At 43.2% G+C, this 9094-nt stretch overlaps 2 long non-coding RNA genes across 3 annotated transcripts in view; one reads left to right on the top strand and one right to left on the bottom strand.

Moving 5' to 3' along the window:
* The window catches only part of LOC119401581 (uncharacterized), a 30008-nt gene extending 25597 nt beyond the window's left edge, over nucleotides 1-4411 (bottom strand). Inside the window, exon 1 of one of the 2 annotated variants that reach the window (XR_007417357.1) lies at nucleotides 4177-4411. This is a non-coding gene — a long non-coding RNA (uncharacterized LOC119401581). Of the gene's footprint in view, nucleotides 1-1575; nucleotides 1952-4176 lie in introns of those variants that run through there. The other variant, XR_007417359.1, reaches the window with a different exon arrangement.
* The window catches only part of LOC125759725 (uncharacterized), a 17501-nt gene extending 9666 nt beyond the window's left edge, over nucleotides 1-7835 (top strand). Inside the window, exon 3 of the long non-coding RNA XR_007417360.1 lies at nucleotides 7104-7835. This is a non-coding gene — a long non-coding RNA (uncharacterized LOC125759725). The remainder of the gene's footprint in view (nucleotides 1-7103) is intronic.
* Nucleotides 7836-9094: the final 1259 nt, after the last annotated feature.

Raw genomic sequence — 9094 nt, 5'->3', positions numbered from 1 at the left:
ATGACCAAGGGTGTGTAAATGCTTTGTGCTGTCATAATTAATTTGTGGGCCACACTCGTCAAAATTAAGGCTAATCTCCATCTGGCGCCACCAGTGACCTCTGCTGTTCTCAACGTGGAAAAGCACTTCATACATTGGGCAGCTTCGGCCACTTATGCCGCACCGAATGTTTTCTGGCTGCTGAAATAATGAGGTAAAGGACAAAATGATACAGAAAGAGATAGCCCTGCGCATGGGGGGGGGGGGGGCGCCCTCCCTAGTCCCCTAAGCAGATGGGGGCACAAAGCCTGCCCCATACATTGACTTAATAGGGAGGGGGGTGCCGCGAAGAACCTCCCCCCCCCTGTAGAGGAACCCTGCGCACGCCTATGCGGAAGACGTTATCTGTGACGCCAAAAACATGTGATAGCGGGAAGCGAAATAAACGGCTCAGCAAGCAGGCAGTGAGAAAGCAACTCCATAACATCGCACCTGCTGACTGTGGCATTTAGTTACAGATTAAGCTGGCCTGTCGATGCATACAGATGCTTTGTTTGCTGTGCAAGGCGAGTTTTGGCAAAGTCACCTAAACCATATGCTCACGGCATCTCACGTGCTCTTGATTAGTGAATAATGGCGGGGTAAGTTGAGGTTGTGGGCTGCAAACTGCGTACTCATTAGCCCTTTAGAGAGCGGCAGCAGCCCACCCCCGCACATGCTAGACGCAAATAAAATCTGAGAATACATTTTTCTTGTTAACAAGCCACCATAGCAAAGTTTTTCTGCAGCAAAAAAATTAAAACTGTAATTTACGCACATTGCAAGCTGATAACAACCATCAAGCGCACTGAAGTGAGCACATACAGCAAGGGTCATTTGCCCGTTGTATCTCGTGAACAAAGCAAATGAGGACATATGATATGAAAACTGTGTGTTTCATTACATGAGCACTCTTCGATAAAAAATTGTCTCAAATTGAGACCGGAGTTTTTTTAATTTTATTTTTTGAAAGTGAGCTTTTTTTGAAAAAGCTCTCTCTTTTAAATATTTTTTCTTCTTTTGCGCTGCCCGTAGGAAATGACCTTCCGCAGATATGTTATAAGGCTCCTTTCTATATTTGATACTGTTTTGAAGTCGTGTGCGAAATACGAAGGCGCCAAGGCGCATCAAACTTAGCAAACTTTTTTGGTTTGGGCGCGTTTGTCACTTTTTCACATTTTTTCCCTTTTGACGACGGTATAAAAAAAAGCAATGGATGTAATTCACAGTATGCGTATTAAAACCAGCAGCAAAAAAGTTTTCGTCACAGCGTTTACACTCGCGTTAAATTCGACCGTGAAATCAAAAATATTGCAGTGAGCAAAAGAGGACGACCATGCCGCCACCTACAAATATTTTTAAGCGCGCAGGGAACGTTTTTCGGAAATAATATTTTCAGTCCCGTGCACTTTGAATATGCCCACATAACATATAAAAAACCCCGACAAAACAAAAATATCGACCGGACATGCATGTTCGATCTCTCGTGGAATCACACAGAAAGCTTTTGAAGCAAAAAAAAAAAAAAACATACAGCTTTCCCATTACCTCACCTACCGTTGCAGTTTGTGCACTCTTTTTTCTTGATTTGTGTAGCACATGCGCTATGTGTTGACATGGAAGTCGACAGCATGAAGGAATCCCGTGTGGCCGGCACCGTGCATTCGAAAAAAAAGAGATGCCGACCAGACCAAACAAATGTTTATCACGTCTCAGCATCCAGCAAGGAAGCCTTGTTGACAATGAATGCATCAGCAGAAGCGGTTCATTTAAATAGGTTTGAAAAATCGCTGCAAAGACCTCGCATTGATCACATTTAGATTTTTGTTGTTGAGATTAACTCTTTTACAAGTGGTCTGTATGATAAGCGATTCCATATGTAGCCGAGATGCTGTCATATTTTCTGTTGTGACGCTCCTTGCGTTGTCTCAATCAATCTTGTGGTCATTCATCATGGCGCGTTCAGCTAAAGCGTTGTTGTGGACGCTCTTATCTTTTGTCAAGAGTGTGCTGCTGCAGACGCTTCTTGTAGTTTCCTGACTCTCCGATGTAAACATTCTTGCAGTCTGCTCAAGGTATCTAGTAAACTACACTGGGGAAACGCTCCCTGGGCAGGCAGTCCTTCACTCTCATAAGTTGATGGCGCGATTTTTGGGTGGAATCTGTGCCATGTGCATGTCATACTCACGTCGGACATGTGCCAAACATTCGCTTGTTGCAGAAATATGCGTTACATGGGCTCGCTTCGTAGACGCGGGGGCCAGCAGGGAGGAGGTGCGTCAAGGTGTACCCGTCATGACAGTTGACAGTCTATTGCACTGATAAAGTGCCTAGGGTATCCACAGTGAGTGAGGTCGTCCCGTACCTTTGCCATGCCTGCATCATGTGGCTTCGAGCCCAATCTTTTGGCACGCTGCAGTAGCGTGCTGACAACAACCCTCTTGTGGGAAGCGGGGTGCGCAGAGGTGAAATTCAACTGTCATGACAATGACACCTTGACACATCTCCTTCCTGCTGGCCCCCGCTTCCACGAAGCGAGCCCCTGTGCCGCATATTTCTGGGACAAGCGGATGTTTGGCACATGTCCGACGTGAGTATGACATGTATATGGCACACATTTCACCCAAAAAGATGTGCCATCAACTTGTGCGAGTGAAGGACTGCCTGCCCAGGGAGCGTTTCCCCAGTGTAGTTTACTAGATACCTTGAGCAGACTGCAAGAATGTTTACATCGGAGAGTCAGGAAACTACAAGAAGCGTCTGCAGCAGCACACTCTTGACAAAAGATAAGAGCATCCACAACAACGCTTTAGCTGAACACGCCGTGATGAATGACCACAAGATTGATTGAGACAACGCAAAAATCATCACAATAGAAAATATGGCAGCATCTAGGCGACGTATAGAATCACTTATCATACAGACCACTTGCAAGAGAGTTAATCTTAACGACGGAAATCGAAACCCCATCTAAGCACAGCCTTTGCAGTGATTACTCAAGCCCATTTAAACGAAGCACTTCTGGTGATGCATTCATTGTGATCAAGGCTTGCGTGCTGAAAGCCGAGACGTCATAAATGTTTGTTTGGGCTGGTCGGCGTATCTTTTTTTTTTTTGTTCCGTATGCATTGAAACATTGGTCCATTTCTTGTTTGGACTGTGAATAAAAGTGACACGTCATAATCGATAAATAAGTCAGTTGACAATACAAGCGAACACAGTCACACAAAACTATGCAAACATGCAATGGGAACCATGCACTATGTGACAATTGTGACAGAAAAATAAACAATTTTGTTTATACACTTATGATTCCAACTAGCAGTAGTGCAATATTACAATTAAGTCACACTTATCAGAAAGTAATTATGGTGATTAGCACACATTTGCATAAATACATGTGGGAAAGCTTCCACCAGGACTACCGTCAAGCTATGCCCTGAAGACCAATCTTAAAGCACTGAGCAAGGCCTCACAGCAATACAACCAGCATCATGAAGAATACACGAATTCAAGAGCACGACCTCTGGTTAGTGAAGATGGGTGTAATGCCATGTTGACAAAGATTTCGCTAAAAAAATGTATAAGCTGGTAAGCTTCGAGCTTCGCAGGCCGCACGCTTGTTTCGACCTCTTCCTGAAGCCTGAGCACTATGCTGCAGCGCATAAGAGAGCATCACTTGCTCGCACCCGTCTAGATCCATGCATTTCGAAAATACCACGTGGCAAAGAACTGCGGTAGTCACCTGTATACTATCACTGATTCACATCGTGGATTTAAAAAAAATCTGTGCAAATCATGGTTCCACGGTAGCAATTAACGTTAACTCTATAATATTGCCGTAACTCAGGATTTCAACACTGTGCAAGGCATAGCATTCGCTGGTACACACCCACGCGGCGACGGCAGCTCGGCGTAAAGTACTACATACTACAGAATAGTAAATAGGCTACATGTTAGATAGCGGTCGGCCAGCGCTGGGACATGACATGGAGTTATAACGGCGTGGTTCAGCACAAAGGCGAGTGTGGGGGAAAAAAGCTGAACATGCGCAGCCAGATTGAAGTTTAGGCTCTTCTTCGACTCCGCACGTGCAAGAAGAGATTTTAAACATACGCACAGAATGTGTGCCCCATGTAATGAAGAATTTTACATCACCTGTCATATGCAGAAGCACGGTGTCGTAGAGCCGACTTTGGTCTTCTCATCGCCGCTCCCAGTAAGCACTGAAGACATCCCCAGGGGTGAAGTCGTCAACGTCCTTGCAGTTAAACCACCGCACGGCACGCTCTTCGTACTTATAACCTTCTTGTTCTTGTGAAAGTGGTATCTTACGTAGACGAAACACGGCGTCGCACTAACTTTTCACAAGCGGCCGTCGTTCACGCACGAAAAATCCTCCACGGAATAAAAAAAAAAGCAATGCCACTGTTGCTAGCAGTGGCGTCAAAATGAATGTTTTGCCGCTAACTAAAGGCGTAGTGGCATGATATCTTCTTCAACCATTAACTTTGTTGCTTTAGTTGAAAGTTTAGGAGCTCTAATTCACAAATAAAGTGATCACAAACCTCAAATCGCTGCTAATAATTTATTATATTATCACAGCTTTGATACTACCACTCCCGGTTTCGATCGAAACCGAAACTGTTTCTATAAAACATGCTATATCAACGGCGTTCTGAGGATTGTCGCTATTTTTTCAAGTGTTTTTTGCTAGAGTGCGTTCTCAACGTAATAAATCAGTGGTCGGAAATGTCATGTCAGCGTCCCATTCATATGCGATGCAATGAAACAATGTATTGTGTCTTGAGTACGGTTGCAGCTACAGTGTACTGCTGCAGCAGCCTTCCGCTTGATTTTCTTTTAAAAAGTAAAGTTACGGTTCCTTCGGAGAAGTCATGTTAATCTTGACGCAATGTTTCAAAACTAGAAACGAAAACACTAAAAAAAAAAAAAAAAGCTACAACGCGCGGGTTCGAACCCACAATGTTCCGCACACCACGAACTGCCGCGCTGAGTGCTAACCGACCTCGCCACCAAAGCAGCTCGGCGGCGGGGTTTAACAACGGCATGTGTACGACGTGGTGAATTACAATGTGATGATCGTAGATCGTAGTTCTTTCACTACAGCGCAGCTGTTGAAGTGACGGCCCCGGGCCCCCGTGCACGCATGGGCCCGTCGTGGTGGTCGGTTCCGCCTCAGAAACGGCGCTTTCGGTTCTATTTGGAACCGACTACATCGTCAAAGTTCCCCTACAGATTGTGTGGAGCCAGAAGAAAGAATCGTCTGCTGCTCAAGATGCTTCACAAGTGAGTTGTGATATTTTGAAATGACTGTCAGAGCCCGGCGTTATCAATGTCGATTCGCACATGGAGCCGTTCTGTTCGTGCTTATGTGAGGCATCAGCTTCTTTTGCCGTAAATGACTGATACCACAGCTTTCCACCGCGGGGGCGATGCAGTCCTCGTTTATCTTGTTTCACGTCGATGTAGAAGCGGGGCGCGCGGTGCCAGTGTTTTACCCATAATTTCGAAGCGACTGAGGGGGGGGGGGTTGCTAAAACAACGCGGGGTCGGGTGGTAGGTGCCTGTATATGTAAGAGGAGAGGGAGCGGTTGGATTGGTGGGGAATAATGCTTAGGGGGCTGTCAGTAGGTACACTAAATATGCATTCATAACTACGTATAAATAGAGCTCTGTGTTTTCGGTGTTTATTTTTCTTGAAAATCGGCGGGTGTTTATCGGAGTTTATATTTTTGGCGGAAATTCGGCGTTTATCGGAGTTTATTTCTCGTAAATCCCCAATTCTCCGAAATTCGGAGTTATGTATTATTCTTGAAACCCCAAAATCTGTCATGCCAGCTTCGGTGCATATTTGCGGCCGTCATACTGGCAGCATTGAACAGCTGTCACTCTCATGCGATTGAACTTCTAGGCAAGAGCTAACTCCATCATGTCACTTATTGCTTATGTGGCTTTTATACTTCATGATCTAACATGAATGCATAACTCCTAAATATCGTCTCACTTCTGTTTTGTTTCTCTTTTCTATGCAGGCAAGTTCAGATGAGCTTACTGAGGATAATGTTGGGCTCGAAGATGAACCAAATCTGCAGGATGAATTTCCTATAACAGCCAGCAAGGTCCATGGTAATTCGGAATGTAGTCAAGCACCGACATAATCCTGAGGGCTCCTGAGGATGTTGAAGGCGACAACCCAGATGCTGACCTCTCTGATTGTGTGGCAAGAAATTCAGCAGTAACGCTTCCTGGCCTCTCTGTAAGTAGATTGCAGGCTTGTGCTTGTGTGAGTCGTATTTCAATAAAAATGTGCTTACTGGATTACAACCACTGACAGCTCATATTTGAAGGTACGAGATCAAACGGCTCCGTGTAAAGCACCGATTATGTGAGATACTGGTGATGGAGTACTGACTCAGATTTTAGAGGTTTCCATATTCTTGCGCTTAATAAAATTGGTGTCAAGAACACTAACAAGTTTGTTGGGGTTGCTCGGAACGCATTTAGTATATTTTCAATGCCACTTCCTTAAAAAAACATTTGTGGCTTTCATATCGAGCTGGTGGTTACGTGTAAACACAGTGTGACGTAGGTCTAAGTCACATGAGGACAGCAACACTTGATGTTCTTGCAACACTCTGTAGTTTCGGAAAGGGCATTTTGGAAGGCAACGGAATGCAAATTCTGGATTTTGTATTACAGTGTCCCATGTCTCTATGACATTCTGCCTGAGATACATCAGGCATTTCATGTTGCTTTCAAACAGTGTCTTCATGCTGCTCAAGGAAACTGTCGAGGAGTCTGAGACATTTATTGCTGAGAGATTGTTAAAGAGGTTTGTTCAAGAGGTTTCCATACTGTATGGTGCAGCCGCTCAGACCACATTATTGTTATGCCAGTAAATTATCTGTCAGCAGTATTCTTTACCCTTCATGTACAGCATCAAGCATCCACCAGCACATGTAGGGCAGTGTTTGCTGCGTGAAAGCAGCATGGCTTCACCATGTGTTCTTGTAAATTGAGGGGGAACATTCGTTGTAGCAAAATGCCGAATGTTTTTGAAGGTGACTAAATGATGTGTGCCATATTTTTCTAGTGTACGAGACGTGTTTCTCCAAAAGTTCATATGGTGCACATTGTACAACAGTTGATATGATAGGTTAAAATGTACAGTTTTCCTTTTCTTTCTTTCATTGGTGAGCATGTCTCCTTTTTTTCAGTGCACTTGTTATTAATCCCCCTGCCGCATGCAGCAGAGTGTTTCTGCTTTTTATTAATTACTCAAGTGCCTTATGTGTCAAATAATTACTCATTACTTGGCGAAGGCCTTGTGATAGTAAGGCAGAGACTATTGCAGAAATCTTTTTCGTTTAACATTGATCTGACACCTGAATGTAACTACTCTGATTGACGATATAGACTTATACAGGATTTTTTAAAGGAAGATTCAGTCACACTTACTATCTACATAAATATAATCACCATGATCAAATCATTGTTTTGTATTCCCTAAAGTATTTTTTTTTTATTTTTGAAACGTTATATACTGAAATCTTACGTTTCGTCATGCAAGTCACATTCACGTTTGTTTATGTTCTCAAACTTTGTTTCATTTGTTGGTCACATATATGCCTTACTGATGTCATTGCCTGGGCCAATTCGCTCATCTATTTGTTTTCTTATACACATGTGACTTGCATGTAGCAGTATTAATGAGAACTAACAGACAATAATGCCAAGGAAAGTATAGGGGGTGTTATTTGTAGCAATTAGGATAAAATGTGAAGAAAGTAAAGTGGACGAAAAGATCTCGTCCGCTTTACTTTCTTCACATTTGATCCTAATTGCTACAAATAACACCCCCTATACTATCCTTGGCATTATTGTCTGTTAGTTCTCTATGATATTGTGTCTAACAAAGAAAAAAAGACGAGCCCTTAAAAGTCATCTTCTTTGCATGTAGCAACTAATTTATGCTTCTTTCCTTATTGACTTAATTTTTTACACTGAGCATTTTGTCATTTTGGTGGGATTTTAGGTTTTCAGGGGGCAGGCGCCTTGTCAGGCTTTTATACCTTTTCGCCGGTCCCCTAGGCAAATTGTACCTGTCTTTGTCTTGCTTTTTTCCTGAAATAAACTTCAACTTCACCTTGCTTGTCTAACCGCCTTGTCTTATTGATCAGAAGCATAAGTTACGGAAGTGGGTTGCTTTGACCTCAACCCGAAATCTCTTTCATGGGATGTTATTGATGAAAATATCTTATGCGAGTTGCCTTTCAATGTAAATGTGCTTACTGGATTGGCACTGATAACTCTTATTTGAAGGTGCGAGATCAGAAGGGACCACAGAGGGAACGGCCAGATTATGTTCAATATTGGCGTTGAAGGAGTACTACGAATTTCAGCAGTTTTTATAATGTTGCTTCTAATAAAAGGTCTGGTGTCAAGAACAATAAAATAATGTATAGTTTGGAGCGCATTTAATATATTTTAATACCGCTTCCCTAAAAAACATTTTTGGTTTCAATATTAATATCGTTATATGTAAACAGTGTGACGTACGTATCAAGTCGCGAGGGGACAGCAACACTTGATGTTCTTGCAGCACAGTGTAGGTTGCTGTAGGTTGTACGTGTTACATGTAAACAATGAAGGGTGAATCGACATGCAGCGAATGACTCCAACAGCAATGTTGGTTGCATCCCAGACGCACAGTTTGCAAATCTAGTGAGCTGGGCCATCTCGTCTTGATAAGATCTTTTACGGGGTTGTCTTGCAGATGCTGGGCGACAAAAAGTTTAAAATTAAACTAAAATATGTTGTACATGATTCCTGGCTCCAGTGTGTATACTAACATTAAATGCCAAAGAAGCTAAAGAGCATTGACAGCATGGTTGGAAAAGCTAATTATAAGTGAACGTACTGAGGAGTTGACTCACTCAGACTGAGCCACGAGTGTGAGTGCGTCTGGCTCAGTAATATTTCGGTGAGTTTGAGTCCGAGTGAGTCTGGTTGAGGAAAATATGAGGGAGTGCGAGTCAGAGTGCATTTTGTT

The sequence above is a fragment of the Rhipicephalus sanguineus genome, chromosome 8 (assembly GCF_013339695.2).
Source record: "Rhipicephalus sanguineus isolate Rsan-2018 chromosome 8, BIME_Rsan_1.4, whole genome shotgun sequence".
In the NCBI taxonomy this organism is placed as follows: domain Eukaryota; kingdom Metazoa; phylum Arthropoda; class Arachnida; order Ixodida; family Ixodidae; genus Rhipicephalus; species Rhipicephalus sanguineus.
This window is presented reverse-complemented; position numbering and strand designations above follow the sequence as displayed.